Here is a 19491-nt window from a genome sequence, read left to right on the forward strand (position 1 = left end):
AAGGGGAAGCCCCCACACTCTGTTAACCATTTATAATGATGTAGTCACTATTGACAGCAGCATCTAAGGGGTTAAACAGATTTGGACGGTGCAAACACTGATGGTGCCTGATGAAGCAAGTTGTCAGCTATCGTATACAGCCGACAGCTGCTGGATTCTTACCTGTATGGGGATGCTATTCTCTCATATATCAGGTCAGTTAAAAGACGTATTGGCTGTCATTAAGGGGTTAACACATACACCTTACTATCAATTTAGGAAGGGTTCTAAGAAAATCTCCAAACAATTTGGAGACCATTATTTTTCAGTAAGAGTATTCACAAGTGGAAAAAAATTAAGACAGTTGACAATATTTTCTGGAGTGGATTAAACTATGCAATGCTCAGTAAAAATGCAAAAATAAAACAAAGAGCTACTGCTCAGACTCTAAAGGGCTCATCAGTGGCGTACCGCCAATGGCTACAAACCATGCGCCCTCTGTGCCGAGCACTGCAGAGGGTCAGAAGACCAGAGACTGCAGAGTCCGGAGCAGAGGGGTAACGGGTAGAGGTATTTATTTTTTTATGCATTATAGGGGGCCCAGAATACGGAAAAGAGCTATATATGCTGCCCATATTACTGAATGGAACAATATATGGGGACCATTATACTGCATGGCGCAATATACGCAGCCCATTATACTGAATGGCGCATTGTATGGGGCCCATAATACTGTATGAAGCACTATATGGGGCCCATTATACTGTATGGAGCACTATATGGGGCCCATTATACTGTATGGAGCACTATATGGGGCCCATAATACAGTGTGGAAGACTATGCGCTGCCCATAATACTGTTTGGAGGACTATGTGGTGCCCATAATACTGTTTGGAGGACTTTGTGGTGCCAATAATACTGTATAGAGGGCTATGTGGTGCCTATGATACTGTATGTAGGACTATGTGGTGCCCATCATACTGTATGGAGGACTATGTGCTGCCCATGATACTGTATGTAGGACTATGTGGTGCCCATAATACTGTATGGATGACTATGTGGAGCCCATGATACTGTATGTAGGACTATGTAGTGCCCATAATACTGTATGGAGGACTATGCGGTGTCAATAGTACAGTATGGAAGACTATGTGATGCCCATAATACTGTATATCAGCACAAACACCTCATACAACTGTCAATCATAGTGGTGGAGGGGTGATGATTTTGGCTAGTTTTGCCGCCACAGGACCTGTGCGCCTTGCAGTCATTAAGTCGACCATGAACTTTTTTTTTACTCCTCTAGAGTCAAAAATATCCAGAAGCTAAAACTTGGCCGAAGCGGAGTCATCCACAGCACAATCATCGTATGTACACCAGGCAATCTGCATCATAAGGGCTGAAAAAGAAAAGTATCATCGTGTTGCAAAGACAGAGTTATAGTCCAGACCTCAACCCAATAGAACTACTGTGCCAGGAATGGTTTTCCAGGCATGGGGTCCAAGTCTGAAGTCACTCTACGTGACTGCAGACTTGCGATTCCTCACATTGCTAACAGTGCAAGCTGTCAGTATTCTCTGTGCCTATGCTGTGAGCGGGAGATCATGTTTGCATACTTCCAGCCATATCCCAACTAGACGTGTCCGGTCTTGCTCCATTCACTAGGGTACATAGTACCTATACAAAGAAAAGGAGCTCAAGACTCATATAACTACTCAGGGCCAACCACAACTCAAGTTGAATATTTTATTAAATTCCACATAAATACAAAATACAAGAAGGCAACATACAGGCCCATTATATACACCAGTTAATATGGACAAATGTCTGATAGGGGATAAAAGAGCAAAAAGCAATATGCACAGTGGCTGCAAGAACTCACCCCTAAGAAAATGGGTCAGGAAGGGATTAAACCACTAGCATATTCATCCTGTACCCATGGTAATAAACCGCAAGGCCAGAACTCCACCCTAGATAATATATTGCAAGTCCAGTACAGGGACCTAGATCTATACAGGCATCTGGCCATTAACAAATAACAAGTGTAGTACTCATACTGTCCTAATGAAAGTGCCCGTGCAAAAGTGCATAGTGCAGGACAGCAGCGGTTTGAGGGCAGAACTTACCCATATCGGGGGGTGAGAACGCAGTCTCCGTGCATATAGAGTGCCCCGACGCGCGTTTCGCGTTGCGGGCTTCTTCGGGGGGGGGGCATCTTGCTCCATTCACTAGTATTTAGCGAGGCTGCGAGCGACTAGTCAGCATGTGACAGTATGTTTGTAAATCGCATACTTGTAGTCACCCGCTCCCGACACTGGAGAATCCTGACCACATGCACACTGCGCGCTGTAAGAATTCTTATGTCTGAAGTTGCTCTTGGACCCCAAGCCTGGACAACCTCTCAAAGAGAGCTTTGTAGAAAGAAATTACTACAAACCTCAAAGAACAAAAGCACATGTGTATATATATATATATATATATATATATATATATATACCGTATATGAATTCTCTACATTTTCATGACTCACTGAGCAGTTTCTGACCTTTAAACAATATGTAGTATTAGACAAAGGGAAACTGAGCAAACAAACATTAAAACATTAACCATTTAAAGAACTAAGTTATTTAACAACGGTGAGTAATTGCTTACTTAGGTTTTCTTGCAAAAAAAAATGTTAACATATGTCACCATATAGGAATAGGGTTGTGTCCGCAACCACAGCATGTGCAACCCCAGTCACGGAGCACAAATCTAATGGCAGTCTGTATAAATTAAGAAATCAAGTGAAAGGTAATAATCTTTAAAAATGGTTTCTAGAACCCTTGTTGATTTCATAACATATAGAAAGGTGGTTCCAGAAAGATGTAGCAATGTGGCTTGAGAGGATAGAGTAAAATGTGTTCGGTTGTAAAGCCTACCAAGCAAAGGCCAAGCCTGCCAAATAATGAAAAGAAATGGAGACATCACACCAGCAGGATAAAGTGCAAAGTTAGAGGACTTTATTAGACCATTGGGCGACGTTTTGGTCCATAGAGTGAACTTTTCTCAAGCAGGTTCCCACTAGGGACCAAAACGTCCCCACATGGGCTAATAAAGTCCTCTAACTTTGCACTTTATCGTCCTGGAGGGAAGAAGGAAGGAAGGGAAGAAGGAAGGAAGGAGGGAAAGGAGGGAGGAAGGAAGGGAGGAAGGAAGGAGGGAGGAAGGAAGAAAGGAAGGGAGGGAAAGGAGGGAGGAAGGAAGGGAGGGAGGAAAGAAGGAAGGAAGGGAGAGATTGAGGAAGGAAGGGAGGGATTGAGGAAGGAAGGGAGGGAGGAAGGAAGGAAAGAAGGAAGGGAGGGATTGAGGAATGGAGTAAGGAAGGAAAGAAGGAAGGGAGGGATTAAGGAAGAAAGGGAGGAAGAAGGGAAGGGAGGGATTGAGGAAGGAGGGAAGAAAGGGAGGGATTGAGGAAGGAAGGGAGGAAGGAAGGAAAGAAGGAAGGGAGGGATTGAGGAAGGAATTGATGGAGGATGGAAGGAAGGAAGGAAGGAAGGGAGGGATTGAGGAAGGAAAGGATGGAGGAAGGAAGGAAGGAAGGAAGGAAGGAAAGAAGGAATGAAAGGCTATATAAGTTTCATAGATATGAAATACATATATAGATTAGGTAGAGACATGATAGATAATGTTATAGATAGATCTGAGACAGACAGACTTATCTTCTCTGCTTTCTAGGGTGTGCAGAATTATGCAGCGGCATACAATTGTCATTATTACTGGGCAGACGATAATTGATGTATTGCACATTGGGCTTTTGCATGGGGACCTCTTACACTGATCCGGGTACCAGGGCAGGGCCATTATCTTAACTCCTGTCTAAATCTGATGTTTGTAAAACCACAAAAAAAAAATCTGAAAACACTAATTAGTTCCCCAGGGGCTGTAATGCTAACTTCTTGCTGCTCCCTTCTCATATGCATCTCTGCTAGGCTGCAGCTGAAGAATTACTTAACTTACCATCTTTTACAATGAACTTAATCCAAGTACGACTGCCTAATCTAATGTCACATTTTGACATTACCCATAACAAACCTGGGGGCTGCGGCCTCACATTTTGCCATTGGGCTTTGAAGTTTATAATTACACCCCTGGGCCTCCTCTTCAGTGTGCAAGCGCGCCATACGCTAGTGTCATGGTCATACTGGCTGAAGAAAGAGCGCTGCTGATACAGTTCCAGGTCAAGTTTGCATATCGATCTTTGCATAGACATCATCGTCCCTTTTTTGTATATTTCAATGAGCATTTGATGGAACGATTAAAAGAAAACAAACAACATGCAGAGAACACCGCAAACATAAGAATAGACAACCACACTACAAGGACTGCTTGTAACATGTTTATTCATTCCATGTCAAAGCAACATGGAAATAAAAGAGAAAAATAAATAATGAAAAGTTACTGTATATGTATGTATATATATATATATATATATATATATATATATATATATATATATATATATATATATATATATATATATATATATAGCATAGCATTTATCCGGGAATGCTGAAAGCATCTGCGCTATTGGCAGTAAAATGTAATTCTGAGCTGCATCACATGGGTCTTGTGTCCAACAAACCCCATCGACAATTGCTGGCTTGATTGCTATTTTTGTTTATAATATTATTGTTTTATTAGCAGGAGATTATCAGTAGAGGACTAGTAAACCTGCAGCCAAGTAGTCCAACCACTCCCCTCACTCCTGATTGGTCGTTTTCTGCACAGTGTACACAGAAAGCTGCCAATCAGAGTTGTGGGCGGGGTTATACAGTGTTTCAGAAAAGCAGAGAAAATAGTTTTTAATCAGAACTGCAGCAAGCAGCCCAGTAAGTGAGACATTGCTGGAATCAGGGTTTCTGCCCCTACATCGTGCTGCCCTCAAATGGTGTAACAAAAGCCCCCTTTAAGGAGAAATATCTTTGTAAAATATATGTAAGAACTGTAAATATATAAAGGTAGCTCTATATGGGCCAGCTTGGGACAGACATCGTGGTCTTCTGGCTCCTTGAGCATTAGAACGCTGGAGATCATCCCAGGATTTATCTTGAAGAGACAAAAGACAGAGACACAGAATTAAACCAGTAGAAATCCTCCACCTCACGTTTAATTGACATATTTGCAGGCTGAAATAACACATCCTCGGCGCTCACTACTGTACACAGCGTAGTAATGACTTTTGGCAAGACATTTTGTTTTCATAGACTTTTGTGTTTGGAGCAAGTTTCTGGAATCTGAAGAACCTCTCGGGATATCATTTTTAAGATTTCGGTTCATTGATAACCAACCATTAAAGATGATAATCTGAGACCGCCGAGTCACCGTTTTCGGACTTGATTTTAGGAAGATTTTTTTTTTTGCCTTAAATTTGGAGAAGAATATTTACGAGGCAGCCTCATCGTTGTACCAAATGGTTCGTTACCGGATCGGCTCATAGAGGAAGATTTTTCCATTGTCACTAATATGATGATGAATAAACATTTCTCTCTCCATTTTCTAGAACCAGTGAATGTGGAACGTAACTATCCACCCTATTACAGAAGCTAAAAATCCTTTTTTTTTCACTAACTGAAAAATCCACTTCTAAAAGAAGTTTCATAAGAACTTTTTTTTTTGCGCCGCTCCGATGAGGTTTTTCAAAGTGTTTTTTTGAGCTGTATTTAATTGAATTAATTACATTTTTTTTGTGTGCCATGAACTTGCTAAAAATGCAGAAAATTCCACCAAAGAATTGACACGATGCTTTTTCCAACACGCTTTAAAAATAGGCGGAAAAAATATGTGGCATGTGAATATTGGTGCGGAATTGACACCCAAAAAACCCCCCAAAAAGCGCCAAAATACTCCAAGTGAACATATCCTAAGATAACGGGACTACAAGCAACTGGTCAACATCGTCTGTCCAAGGAGAGTTGGGAAACCCAGATACGTAACAGACGGTTGGGGGCCAGAGAAAATCAGCGGCTTCTGCTGACTTTAATGCACAAACGTTCAAGATTTTGGACAGCAAGAATAAAGTAGTCTGCAGATATAAGATGCTACTACGCTATTTTAGTCTACTTTCACACTAGCGATTTTTTGCATACGTCGCAATGCGTCGTTTTGGCGAAAAAACGCATCCTGCAAAGTCGTCTGCAGGATGCGTTTTTTCCCCATAGACTAACATTAGCGACACATTGCAACATATTGACACACGTTGTGTTGTGGCGGACCGCCGGCAGCAAAAAAACGTTACATGTAACTTTTTTTGTGCCGACGGTCCACCATTTCCGACCGCGCATGCGCGGCCGGAACTCCGCCCCCACCTCCCCGCACCTCACAATGGGGCAGCGGATGTGTGGAAAAACATCATCCGCTGCCCCCGTTGTGCGGCGCTTGCACAGTATGCGTCGGTGCGTCGGGCCGACGCAGCGCGATGGCCCCGTACCGACGCTAGTGTGAAAGTAGCCTTATAGGGAAGAAGCTGTGCCGCTAGTAAAGGCGGACAAGTGATATATAGTGTTCATGAGACAACCCCTTAAACAGTTAACTGCGGGTGCAAAGATGTAAAAAAAAAAAAAAAATCGTATTTTTAGGTCCAGGCCAGGTGGGAGTTATTAGCTATTCGTTATGCTGGACATATATTGGGGGATATGGCTGCCAGAGCCGAGCGCTGAGCAGTCACTCCGGTCATACATGTATATAGGTGGAATCTGGCTGCTCCCAAGGCTCCTGCATAGCGAGGATGAATATTTATCAGTAATTCAGTAATTACCCTCCTACATTTTCAGCCGGATCTGAGCTCTGAATATTCGTGGGCAGTTATTGATTGGTATAATTATGGAACTCATGTCCATACATATTGCAGTTGTTTAAGCTTATGGCTGTACGGGGAAAAGGACTCCGAGCATCATAAAGTGGCGTTGGGGGCATTTTTCACGATTTTATCCGTCTGTTTTTCACTGACTTTTTGATATGAGAAAGTTAAGAAAACTTTGTCACTTTTTTCATATAAGTGGTGAAACTTGCACCATTCTTTGCGTACAAGAAAAATCACAGGTCAGTATTTTTCGTCCTTGTTTGGCCACACTCACATGTTGAGTATTTGGTCAGTATTTTACATCAGTATTTGTGAGCCAAAACCAGGAGTGAAACATTCAGAGGAAAAGTATAATAGAAACACGTCACCACTTTTGCATTTATCACCCACTCCTAATTTTGGCTTACGAATACTGATGTAAAATACTGACCAAATACTGAACGTGGTTTTAGTATGCCAAAACCAGGAGTGGAATTTACAGAGAAAAACTAGAATTGAGAGATTACCGCCTGTACTGTGTTTCAGAGACACTCCTGGTTGTCGCATACAAGTAGTGATGAAATACTGATGTGTGAGTTAAGCATTAGAAATTACAACTGGAAGCGGGTTGTGTACAGATTTCAAGAGTACAGACGGGGCAAAGCATCAGCAGTCTCAGGGAGAGCGGAAAAAAAACCATCTGTAAAGTGGAAAGAAGAGGTGAAGAGGAAATAAGAGCAGGATAGAAGCTGTGCTGACACACAGAGCTCACATCCAGCCTATATTACTGTTAGAGAAACTCCCAGAAAAATCTGAACTTAGGAGAAGGCTGCAAACTGCATATCAGTGGTCTGAAAAAATGAATACATTATTCTAATATATAAAGCTGAATGTGTGTATGTGTGTATGTGTGTATGTCCGGGATTGGCATCTGAACCGTCGCAGCTACAGCCACAAAATTTTGCACAGTCACACGTCTGGACCCCGAGAGCGTCATAGGCTATGTTGTGAGGTGAAATTTTAACCCCGCGCTTTCCAATTCACCAAACAATTTTGCCCCTATCTACATAATGGGGAAAAAGTGAAAGGAAAAGTGTTGGAGGCGTCGCAGCTACAGGCACAAAATTTTGCACAGTCACACGTCTGGACCCCGAGAGCGTCATAGGCTATGTTGTGAGGTGAAATTTTAACCCCCGCGCTTTCCAATTCACCAAAACATTTTGCCCCTATCTACATAATGGGGAAAAAATGAAAGGAAAAGTGTTGGAGGCAAATTAACAGCTGCCAGATGTGAACAAGGGGGACTTAAAGAATGAGAGCGATGGCGCCAAAGAGTATATACTGTACAGTTGCTAAGGTGGGGCCCCGACATGGGATACTCACCACACCACCACGGGGATATGAACACACACACAAAATGCGCCACACACTACCACGTGCTCAAACACATATACCACCCTCAGCGCACATTTCACCACACATACACCAACCTCGCCACATAAAAGTTGAAAGACAAAAATCGCAGCTCAAAACTCACCACACGCAAAACTCTCCACATGCAAAACTCGCCACACGTGCAAAACTCACCTCATGGAAAACTCGCCACACGCAAAACTTGCACACGCGGAAAAATTGCCACATGCACAAAAGCTGCAACACATGCAAAAGTTGCCTCACACAAAACTTGCACATACTCAAAAGGCACCAGACATAAAACTCGCCACGCGCAAAACTCGCCATGCGCAAAACTTGCTGCACACAACTTGCTACACTAACCTGTCACATGCAACTCGACACACAAAAAGTTGCTACACGCATGTTGCCACACAAAGCTCATCTCACAAAAGTCGCTACATGCATGTCGCCACACGCAACTCAACACACACAACTTGACACACGAAACTCGCCCTAAAACACACACAAGTCTGGTATTATCCTTCAAAAATAAAAATCTGATTAATAAGCTGAAAAACTACAAGAGCAACAAATGTACCATATAGGAATCCGGCAGCTGTCAGTCACATGACCAGTCTATTATGTGTATGTGTGAGCTAATATATACTGCCAGGGGGTGGGCTTAGCCTAGGGTCACATTGCGTTAGGGCAATCCGTTAAGCGCATAGCGCTAGAGGATTGCGCTAACGCAATGCTTCTCTAGGGTCCACGTTCGGCGTCCCCGCTAGCGCAGATCCCCGATCTGCACTAGCGAGGAACGGACCTCGGGCGCGCCGCGGACGCTGCAAGCAGCGTCTGAGGTCCGTCACTCAAATGACGCGACATCGCTAGCACACGCCCAATGTGGGCGGGCGCTAGCGACGCGTTCACCATTAGGGGCAATGGCGGCGTTAACGGACTACGTTAACCCGTGTTATGCCGCGGTGTAACGTAGTCCATTTAACGCGGTCACATTAACGCAATGTGACCCTAGCCTTACTGTTGGCTGGAGATTTATCAGGCTGCCAATTTAGCTTACAAATACTGAGGTAAAAATACTGACCAAATAACGTGTGAACGAGGTCTAATACAGGAGGAGATGACATACAGATATATACTATATACAGGAGGAGATGACACACAGGTATATACTATTTACAGGGAAGATGACACACAGGTATATACTATTTACAGGGGAGATGACACACAGGTATATACTATATAGAGGAGGAGATGACATACAGGTACATACTACATACAGCAGGAGATGACATACAGGTATATACTATATACAGAAGGAGATGACACACAGGTATATACTATATACAGGAGCAGATTACCTACAGGTATATAGTATATACAGGAGGAGATGACATACAGGTATATGCTATGTATAGGAGGAGATGACATACAGGTATATACTATATACAGGAGGAGATGACACACAGATATATACTATATATAGGTGAGATGACACACAGGTATATACTATATACAGGAGGAGATTACATACAGGTATATACTATATATAGGAGGAGATGACATACAGGTATATACTATATACAGGGGAGATGACACAGCAGGTATATACTATATACAGGGGAGATGACATACAGGTATATACTATATACAGGAGATGACATACAGGTGTATACTATATATAAGGGAGATGACAAACATGTATATACTGAGGTGAAAATTAGAGGTGTGAGGTGAAAATGAAAAGGTGTGAGTGCAAAATGAGAGGAGTGAGGGAAAATAGTGGAGTGATCGGAAAATGACAGATGTGAGGTCGAAATGACAAGTGTTAGGGGGGAATGAGAGGAGTGAGGGGGAAAATAAGAGGAGTGAGGGGGAAAATGAGAGGTGTGAGGGAGAAAATGAGAGATGTGAGGGGGAAAATGAAAGATGTGATGGGGAAAATGAGAGGCGTGATGGGAAAATAAGAGAAGTGAGGTGCTATAACTAACCACAGATATTTACTATGCCCAGGCAACGTCGGGCTCTTCAGCTAGCTTAGATTTACAATCTCCATGCTTTTCTCATGGTCAACTTTATGTGGCCTGTTCAAGAGTTGGAACAGCCAAAAATCTGTTTGTCTTTGCACCTGAAGGAAAAACTAAGAATGTCGTTTATCAAAAGGCTCTCGAATAAGTAGTAGAAGATTACTTCACATTACTTGGCCAATTTAGTTAAATCTGTGTGGAATATCTCTGGTGTTGAAATATATGTTGTAAAATGCTTCTATTAGCTTAGTTTTTGCCTTTTAATAATTACATTTCTATCTATTTGTTTTGTGGTTTTTTTGTGCAGAATAAATTTTTGTTAACACATTCTATTTTGCTAACAGCAGTTATTACCCCGGGCGAAGCCGGGTAGTACAGCTAGTAAAATAATAAATTTAGTGCAATTTTATTAAATAATGTGATTACTAACATATATGTAAAAATCATTCCATGTCAAAGGAGATCACAGCCTTTATCGCATGCTTTCTTGATGTTTATCACTTTATAATGGCATCATTCCTAAGCTCTTATAAGAAACGCTACGGAGAACTGTTGGGCAGCATTTAATAAGCAGGAGATATTCTGCGGCACATATGAAGAGATCAGTGACACTACTAGGTGTAAATAAAACGGTCTCAGAATAGCCCCCAATTACAAATTAAGTAATAGTACAATGCAAAAAGCATCACAATGATTATTCACATTCAGTTATTATAAAATGCAGAACAATTTAATAATAGCAGCAATTAAAAACCTGATCATTGGTTGCAGCAGTTGTCATTGTCAATCTTAATTTACCATAGAGCGCACACGTGGGCTATACATTACATGCATCTTTCAGTCTGGGATCTCTGCAGACCCCCAAAGTCTATTATCCGGCGCAGTGTGCACCCATACATCGTGATAGGAGCCGTTACTGTCTGAATCTCTATTCTACGGATCCCTATGGGTTTTCTGAAGATGACAATCATACATAATTCATACTCTCGTCACAGCGCCTGATCTCACCGGCTTGGATGGTTGCCGGTACGACGCAATACTATTGCGGGGACTTGCTATAGATCCAGGAGGAAATGTGTTAGTTCATCGCGAGACTTCTTTACACGAGGACGTATTTGCAACGGAGATTCTACAGAAAATACCACAATGCAAAAAGATGCACAGAATTTTCACCGCATTTTCCGCAGGGAATAGACAGCAGATACCTCTGCGGTGAATAAATTGACAGCACGCTGCAGATGTCAGTTTACACTAATCCACCTCCACAACGCAGCCCTTAGTAGTCAACGCTAAGGAAACCATGTATGTAGAATTTGGTTGGGTGCCATAGTTATTACTTTAGTTTGAGGGGTCACTTACTATGCAGAAAGCTCTTCAGCAGACTCACCGATATCAATGGGTTCGGCTGACAAGGGTCCGGTCACACGACCGTTTTCACCACATCTGAAAAAATGGTTAGATTATTCTGATCAGACTTTGATCGGAGAGGCATAAGATGTGGAGAGAAAAAAAAGTCTGTCTGTGAAAATCAGACCGCACTGTCAGGTTGTTTTTTTTTTTCACAGACCCTTAGACTTGCATTGTCAAGTTAGTCATGTCATCGATTTTATCCGTGGGCCACTCAGTCTGAGGGTAAAATCACGTACACAGCCCCATAGAATATCATAGTGTGAGTACTATCTGTAAAAACCACGGGTAGCACTCGTCCAAGAAAATCAGTCGTGTGCACAAGCCCCAATATACATTGGGGCCCAGACTCTACCATGACGGATGATTTCTGCTCGCTGCTCCTTTTGTTCTGTAGAGCGGCGCTCTAGTAGAGAATACAGTAGTGCTCGGCAGAGCAAACGCTCCTGTGTATGGAATAGTCGGGCAAGATAACTCCTGACCGACTTATGGCGAGCTTTAGGGTTTGCTCTCAAGGTAGCGGCACGCCCTCAAACCTTGCAGAAATGTGAGGTCCTCTATCCACCGCATACCATCACGGGTATGTACACACAGGCCGCACCCAATGCCGCCATAGGGTAACACTGAGATTGGACACAAGTGACGGATAATGCGGCCATATTTCCAGGACTGGTGGGTGACTGTGTCGCCACGTCTAGCGTTTTGTATATCAGACTAAACATGAGAATAATAGCAGCCTCTAAAACACGGTCATTAGTAGTTGTCATCGTCATCTTGTGCCTTTGGACGGTTTTATTACAACTCCTGTTTTCAGTCTGATTTATTACCCCTGGAGATATTGTGGAATATTGTGTCAGTCGCTGTCCCCGGGGGCTTACAACCTAATCTCCGTGCACTCGGTTGCTATCACTGCCGTGCAGTGCCGGGGTCCTGTATGTGGACCCGACATCCGCGTGGAGTTTGCATGTTCTCCTGTGTCTGTGTGGGTTTCCTACCGGAATCCACACACACACTCCATACTGGTAGGTTAATTGGTTTCCTATGAAATTAGCCTTAGTGTGTATTAGCAAATTAGTTTGCGAGCCCCACTGTGACAGGGATGCATGTAGGTAATAAATCATTACTCTATAACCTCTTCAAAATTGCATCGAAAGGTGGTCTTCTAGAGGGGGAAGGGTGGTCTTCCAGTGTGCGGAATATATGGTGGAGCGAAATTTGCAAAAGGAAATCTGGTGTAAGGTTTTCTTGTATGTATGGTGCATAGACGATGTACTGCGCTATTGACCATGGCTGGGCTACACTGAAAATCAGATTTTCTCCGATTTGTCGTGTCCGACCCTTGGGCACGCGATAGGTTTCCCAGTTTTCCACGGATTCTTTCAATTGATTGATTCACTCCTGTCTCATACTGGAAATACATTAGTACGCGCTTTGGGCACCCTGAAATATAAGGTGAGTATGGATTAAAGAGTTTCCAGAAAACCCCTGCGAGCGTCAATACTTTTGATATTTTTTTGGCGACGGAGGAGACATTAGGCGCGTCCTGTCACCGCCACCGCAGCAGGATGTGTTGCACATCAGACACACACGGCGCAGGGAAGGTGCTCCAGGGTGACAGGTAGTGTAGGTGAAAGTGAGAGCCTGGAGGGGGCATGAAGGAGGAGAGCTGTGTCACCCTGAACTCGAGGCTGCCAAGTGGTGCCTGCCAGGTAAACAGACCAGGAGGAAACCCTGGTGTCTGCGCATGTGGGGACCGAGGCTCTCACATAGGACCTGACATAGACAAAGGCTCTCCGCAGTAGCCCAGGCTCGCTCATCACTGCCACACACCAGCTCCTTTATCTTCAGCCAGATTTACATTTTATAATACAAATATATTATTATTCCAGGGTTTCTGGCTGTATTATTATTACTGGTAGTATTAGTAGGAAGACAAATATTAACAACATATTATGTGTAGTGGTGGTTTAACTGTCATTGCCATTAAAACGATTAATATTACCATTATTATTATCATCATTCATTATTATCATATTATTAGGATTACTACCAGTATTATTATCACCTCCAGCAATGATGGCTGACAATTAGTATTACTGACCATCATATATCTTGTAGTCCTATTATTGCTGTTATTGTTGTTACTTTTATAGCCGACTCCATATTATAAAAATCACTGACAGTATTAGTAGGAGTATCACTGCCAACATCATCATCATCATGGTATTATTAGTATTACTTCCAGTATTATTATTACAGTTATCATCATCTTATTCTTATTAGTAGTAGTTTTAGTGCCCTCATTATTATTATCAGTAGTATTACAGCAAATAATATTACTAGTGCGAGTATTATTATAATCATAGTCATATTATTAGTATAACTGCAGTATTATTATTATTATTATTATTATTATTATTATTAATATAGGTATTAAAATTATTACTAGTACTATTAGTGCCAGTATCATTAGTAATAGCATTACTGCAGTATTATTATTACTATTATTATTATTACTAGTACCATTAGTGCCAGTATCATTAGTAATAGCATTACTGCAGTATTATTATTACTATTATTATTATTACTAGTACCATTAGTGCCAGTATCATTAGTAATAGCATTACTGCAGTATTATTATTACTATTATTATTATTACTAGTACCATTAGTGCCAGTATCATTAGTAATAGCATTACTGCAGTATTATTATTACTATTATTATTATTACTAGTACCATTAGTGCCAGTATCATTAGTAGTAGTATTACTGCAGTATTGTTATTATTATTAATGTCTTTTAGTAGTAGTAGTAGTATTACTGTCAGAATCATTATTATGATTACTACAGTGAGTGATAATCGTAGTAGTAGTCAGTATTATTATAATCATATTATTAGTATTACTGCAGTATTACTATTATTATTATTAATAATACTTTTAGTACTAGTATCATTAGAAGTACTATTAGTGCTGGTATTATTAGTAGTAGTGTTACTGCCAGAATTATTTTTATAATCTTATTATTTGGATTACTTCCAGAATTATTAATAATAGTAGAATTACTTCCAGTATTATTATCATTGTTATTTATTTCTGGCTGTATTATTGTCAATTTTATACATATTATTATCAGTATTAATTATTATTATTACTATTCTTACAGCAATCATTATATTGATGATGGGAATAATAACAGCAGTAATATATCAGTATTTTTCTCATCAATATTGCCTCTTTTTTTTTACGGTTGGCTACTTATATATATCGCCTCGCTGTCCGGTAGCTAGCAAAGGGTTAAGCGCATGCAATCAGGCACGGCGAGGGGCCGCGGACACAGTTTGCTACCATTACTAGGGTGTGCGATGTGATGTCAGGACGCAGATTGCAGCGGCCACGCAGATGGATGATGATATTTTGCAGGAGGCTCGCTTCGCCTTTGGCCTGCTCGTCGCTTTATTATTATTATTTTTTTTTTATGTACTTGTATTTTTTTTTCTATTTTAGCTCCCAGTGTTTTCCATCCTCCGTGTCTGTTTCGGCACTTTGGGGCATGTTTTATATTTTCTGCAGCCTTCAAGGCCTTTCATTTTTGTGAATGGCACTCCCTGGGTATGGTGGAAATGAAGAACGAAAAAAAATGAGATGCACATACCGGGAATATCAAGCCAAACCTGAAATCTGGGCTCTTGGTTTCTCTCCAGAAAATGATTTCCTTTGGCGCTGTTAATCTTGACATTAGATATAGTAACTACTACTCCGACCTCAGATCCACCCCTGCCAGGACGTATAAGCGGTGACTAGAGCCAGGCTCACAACACCGCCATCAGGATATATGTGACGCCTGATGATTACATTCAGACAGAGCCAGGAGTTTTATATTATTATTTTTATTTTTGCATTTTATGAAACGCAGCATTGCCCAGATTCACATAAGGAGTTCATGTGGCAGTCGTCTGCTACCATTTTGCATTAGAAGTAACTCAGCCGACAGATGTTACATGTCAAGCAATGAGGAAAGATGAATTCTCATTCAGAAAAACAGCGGCCTCAGTCCTGCTTTATTATCAGCCATATTTCACCTGTGCGTTTGCTGTAAAAATTGCAAAAGGGGGATTGCAATGGTTCCTGCACTTCTATGCAGATTTCACTAGAACAGGTCTTAGACCTAAAAAGCAACATGCAAAGCAGAGGCGAACTAAACCCCTCCACAATGGAGACCCCCTATTTCTGCAGGTGCCATTTATTTATTAGAAGAGCTGCCAATGTCATTCACACATGTATATGCATGGAGGCGGGGGTCCTCAGGCGAGATCACTCAGGGGATAGGGAGACAGATATTTTCTACTAGCACGGCCTCATTCAGTGACTTTTCTCGTACATAAAGACACGCACTGATTATCATTAGTGTTTTGGCTCAGATTTTCATCAGTGTTTGGTCAGTGTGTCAGTTTATACCATCAGTATAAAAAAATAGAAAAAAAAAATTGGAAAAATTGCAAAGCTTCTCCTATGCATGGCAATGATAAAAACGGACTGCACCCAGATGGCTTTGAGTGATTTTTCTTGTACATAAAGACACTGACTGATTTTCATCAGTGTTTTGGATCAGATTTTCATCAGTGTTTGGTCAGTGTGTCAGTTTATACGATCAGTATAAAACAAAATTGGAAAAATTGCAAAGCTTCTCCTATGCATGGAAATGTTAAAAAAGGACTATACCCAGATGGCTTTGAGTGATTTTTCTTGTGCATAAATACACGGACTGATTTTCATAAGTGTTTTAGAGCAGATTTTCATCAGTGTTTGGTCAGTGTGTCAGTTTTTACCATCAGTATAAAAAAAATTGAAACAAAAAAAATGTGAAAAATTGCAAAGCTTATCCTATGCATGGCAATGTTAAAAACGGACTGCACCCAGATGGCTTTGCGTGATTTTTCTTGTACTTAAAGACACACACTGATTATCATCAGTGTTTTGGATCAGATTTTCATCAGTGTTTGGTCAGTGTGTCAGTTTATACAATCACTATAAAAAAAATTGGAAAAATTGCAGAGCTTCTCCTATGCATGGCAATGTTAAAAAAGGACTGCACCCAGATGGCTTTGAGTGATTTTTCTTGTACGTAAAGACATGAACTGATTTTCATCAGTGTTTTAGAGCAGATTTTCATCCGTGTTTGGTCAGTGTGTCAATTCACATTATCAGTATTTTATCAGTGATTTTCCTATATGGAAAAAATTTTTGGGAAAAATTGCAAAGCTTCTCCTATCCATGGCAATGTTAAAAACTGACTGTACCCAGATGGCTTTGAGTGATTTTTCTTGTATGTAAAGACATGGACTGATTTTCATCAGTGTTTTAGAGTAGATATTTATCTGTGCTTGGTCAGTGTGTCAATTAACACCATTAGTATTTCATCAGTGATTTTCTCATATGGAAAAAAAATTTGGAAAAATTGCAAAGCTTCTCCTATGCATGGCAATGTTAAACTGATGGCTTTGAGTGATTTTGCTTGTATGTAAAGACACGGGCTGATTTTCATCAGTGTTTTGGAGCTGATTTTCATTACTGTTCGGTGATACTCATATGAAGAAAAAAATTACAAAGCTTCTCCTATCCATGGTAATTTTATAAATGGACTGCACACAAATGGCAGTCAGTGATTTTTCACAGACCATAGTTCAAAAAGGGTGATCTTGATTGGTGATTCTTATTAAAAAAAATGGACATAATTTAAAAAAACAAGCACACACATGTGAACACCCCCACAGACTATAATGGGAACCTCTTTTATCCATAAAAAAAATATCTTAGGCCTCATTTAGTTAATGATCTTTTTTGCGCACAAGGGAAAAAAAGCATTGTTTTTCATCAATATGTTGGATCCATTTTTATCCATTTTTTGGTTAATTCGTCTGTTTTCACCATCCGGGTGGCTTCCAATTTTCTAAATGAATAAAAAATTCTGACACAAAGTGGCATTCATGTGTTTTTTTTTTCCATTATACATTGATTTGATTGGGTGAGTTAGATCCGTAACTTGGATCAAAATCCAAGATTTATGAATCAAAATTCATAAACCAGATTTGTCTGGTTTATTTTTGCAATGGATCCCCCAAAATGAAAAACTGATGTGTGAACAGGGGCTTAATGAGACCTATTGATGGTTTCACACATTGCAGGGGGAGAAGTATTGCAATCTTTTGTTTTTCTGCAGCATATTCTATTGCACTTTTGCAACCAGATACAGTGCAGGGATTTTTTTTTTGTATTTTTTTTTCTGACAGCTTTAGGTTTGGCATCTTGTACATTTAGAAAAAAAAAGTCACCCCCCCAAAAAAAGATGAATTTTTTTTTTTACAAAACCCGAAAAGAAACGTGACATGTGAAGAAGGCATAATACGGCCGCCTTGAAATGACTGATAACAGGGAGCAATGCGTAGTAAACCTAGGCCAGAGAGAATTAGGTTTTGCGTCCCTTTAATATACATCCTATGTGACAGTCGTCCCCGAGGCGGGGGGGGGGGGGGGCGCATCGTGCCTCCTTCTTTCGCACTATTTCCCACTCCTGGATTCAGAAGCAGCATCAGATGTTTTCTCCCATAAGAAAATGGCAGCCGGCACCGTGAGTGACAAGCGGCCGAGATAATCACAATTCCTATACCAGTGTTCACGTGTTCTGACCCAACAGAAAGCTAATTTTCCAAAAAACACACACACACAAAAAATAAATTAAATGTGATTTACGCAGCGGTATCACAGACATCAGTCCTACATTTCCAATACGCACGACCCAACATCCGACGCTATTTATTTTCTATAATATGAATAATGCATAAAGCAGCTCTGGAAATTTCACCGGCAAAAAAAAAAGGGAACATGTCAGGGACGACGGGGCAATCTAAATCACCGTCTCTTTATTTCACTCGGTGGCGTGAGAGGCTTTTAGGTATAACCAGTGTAATTGTGCCATTAACATTCCTGTGTGAGTGCGCACCGGTACGTTTTCTGGTGCACACGGTACCCGGGATTCTTTTTTTTTTTTTTACTTTGCAATTAAATTTTACAGCATTTTCATTATTACAAATATATATGTATTGTAATGATGCTCTGTATTTATGCTCAGGCTGGATTTTATAACCTACAGGTGTGTGCTTATAATGAAGAGGTTTATGGCCTGGGTGGGTTACTGCATAGATTTCAATACACAGCTGCAACTGACTTTTCTTTTTTTTTTTAAGGCCTTACTTCCGTCACATACTTATGTGTGTGTGTAAAGTGTTCAACCCTCCGTACAGCTCTCACTGCCAACATACATGATGGGAGAAGCGGATCAGTCAGAATATAGACTCATATTAATAGGCCGAAAAGGTAGATTTCTGATTACTATAGCATTTATATATTTATTACAATATTGGAAATTAGATAGATAGTAGATAGATAGATAATAGATAGATAATTGATAGATAGAAATTAGATAGATAGTAGATAGATAGATAATTGATAGATAGAAATTAGATCGATAGATAGTAGATAGATGATAGATAATTGATAGATAGATAGATAGATGATAGATAGATAATAGATAGTTGATAGATAGGTAATAGATGATAGATAGATGATAGATAGATAATAGATAGATAGTATAAATATTTATACATGTGTGTATGTATATATAGAGAGAGTAAAATTAGAATTTCCAATAGAACTTATTTTCCGATTTCCGATAGCACACGTAACGTCATCTTGCAGGTAAAGTAGCGAACTTCAGATTTCCATGGTAGAATATTTTCTTTTAGAATTTTATTTCAGTCTTCCTAGAGCTTCACCGGCCTTACAGGGAA

At 40.5% G+C, this 19491-nt stretch overlaps 1 protein-coding gene and 1 long non-coding RNA gene across 3 annotated transcripts in view; one reads left to right on the forward strand and one right to left on the reverse strand.

Moving 5' to 3' along the window:
* The window catches only part of ZFHX3 (zinc finger homeobox 3), a 124100-nt gene that overhangs the window by 4950 nt on the left and 99659 nt on the right, over positions 1-19491 (forward strand). The window lies entirely within an intron of this gene.
* Positions 4492-19491, reverse strand: part of LOC143807222 (uncharacterized) — a 21812-nt gene continuing 6812 nt past the window's right edge. Inside the window, exons 2-3 of one of the 2 annotated variants that reach the window (XR_013221677.1) lie at positions 11627-11682; positions 4492-5067 (exon numbers count right to left, since the gene is read on the reverse strand). This is a non-coding gene — a long non-coding RNA (uncharacterized LOC143807222). Of the gene's footprint in view, positions 5068-11598; positions 11683-19491 lie in introns of both variants that reach the window. The other variant, XR_013221678.1, reaches the window with a different exon arrangement.

The sequence above is a fragment of the Ranitomeya variabilis genome, chromosome 2 (assembly GCF_051348905.1).
Source record: "Ranitomeya variabilis isolate aRanVar5 chromosome 2, aRanVar5.hap1, whole genome shotgun sequence".
NCBI lineage: Eukaryota > Metazoa > Chordata > Amphibia > Anura > Dendrobatidae > Ranitomeya > Ranitomeya variabilis.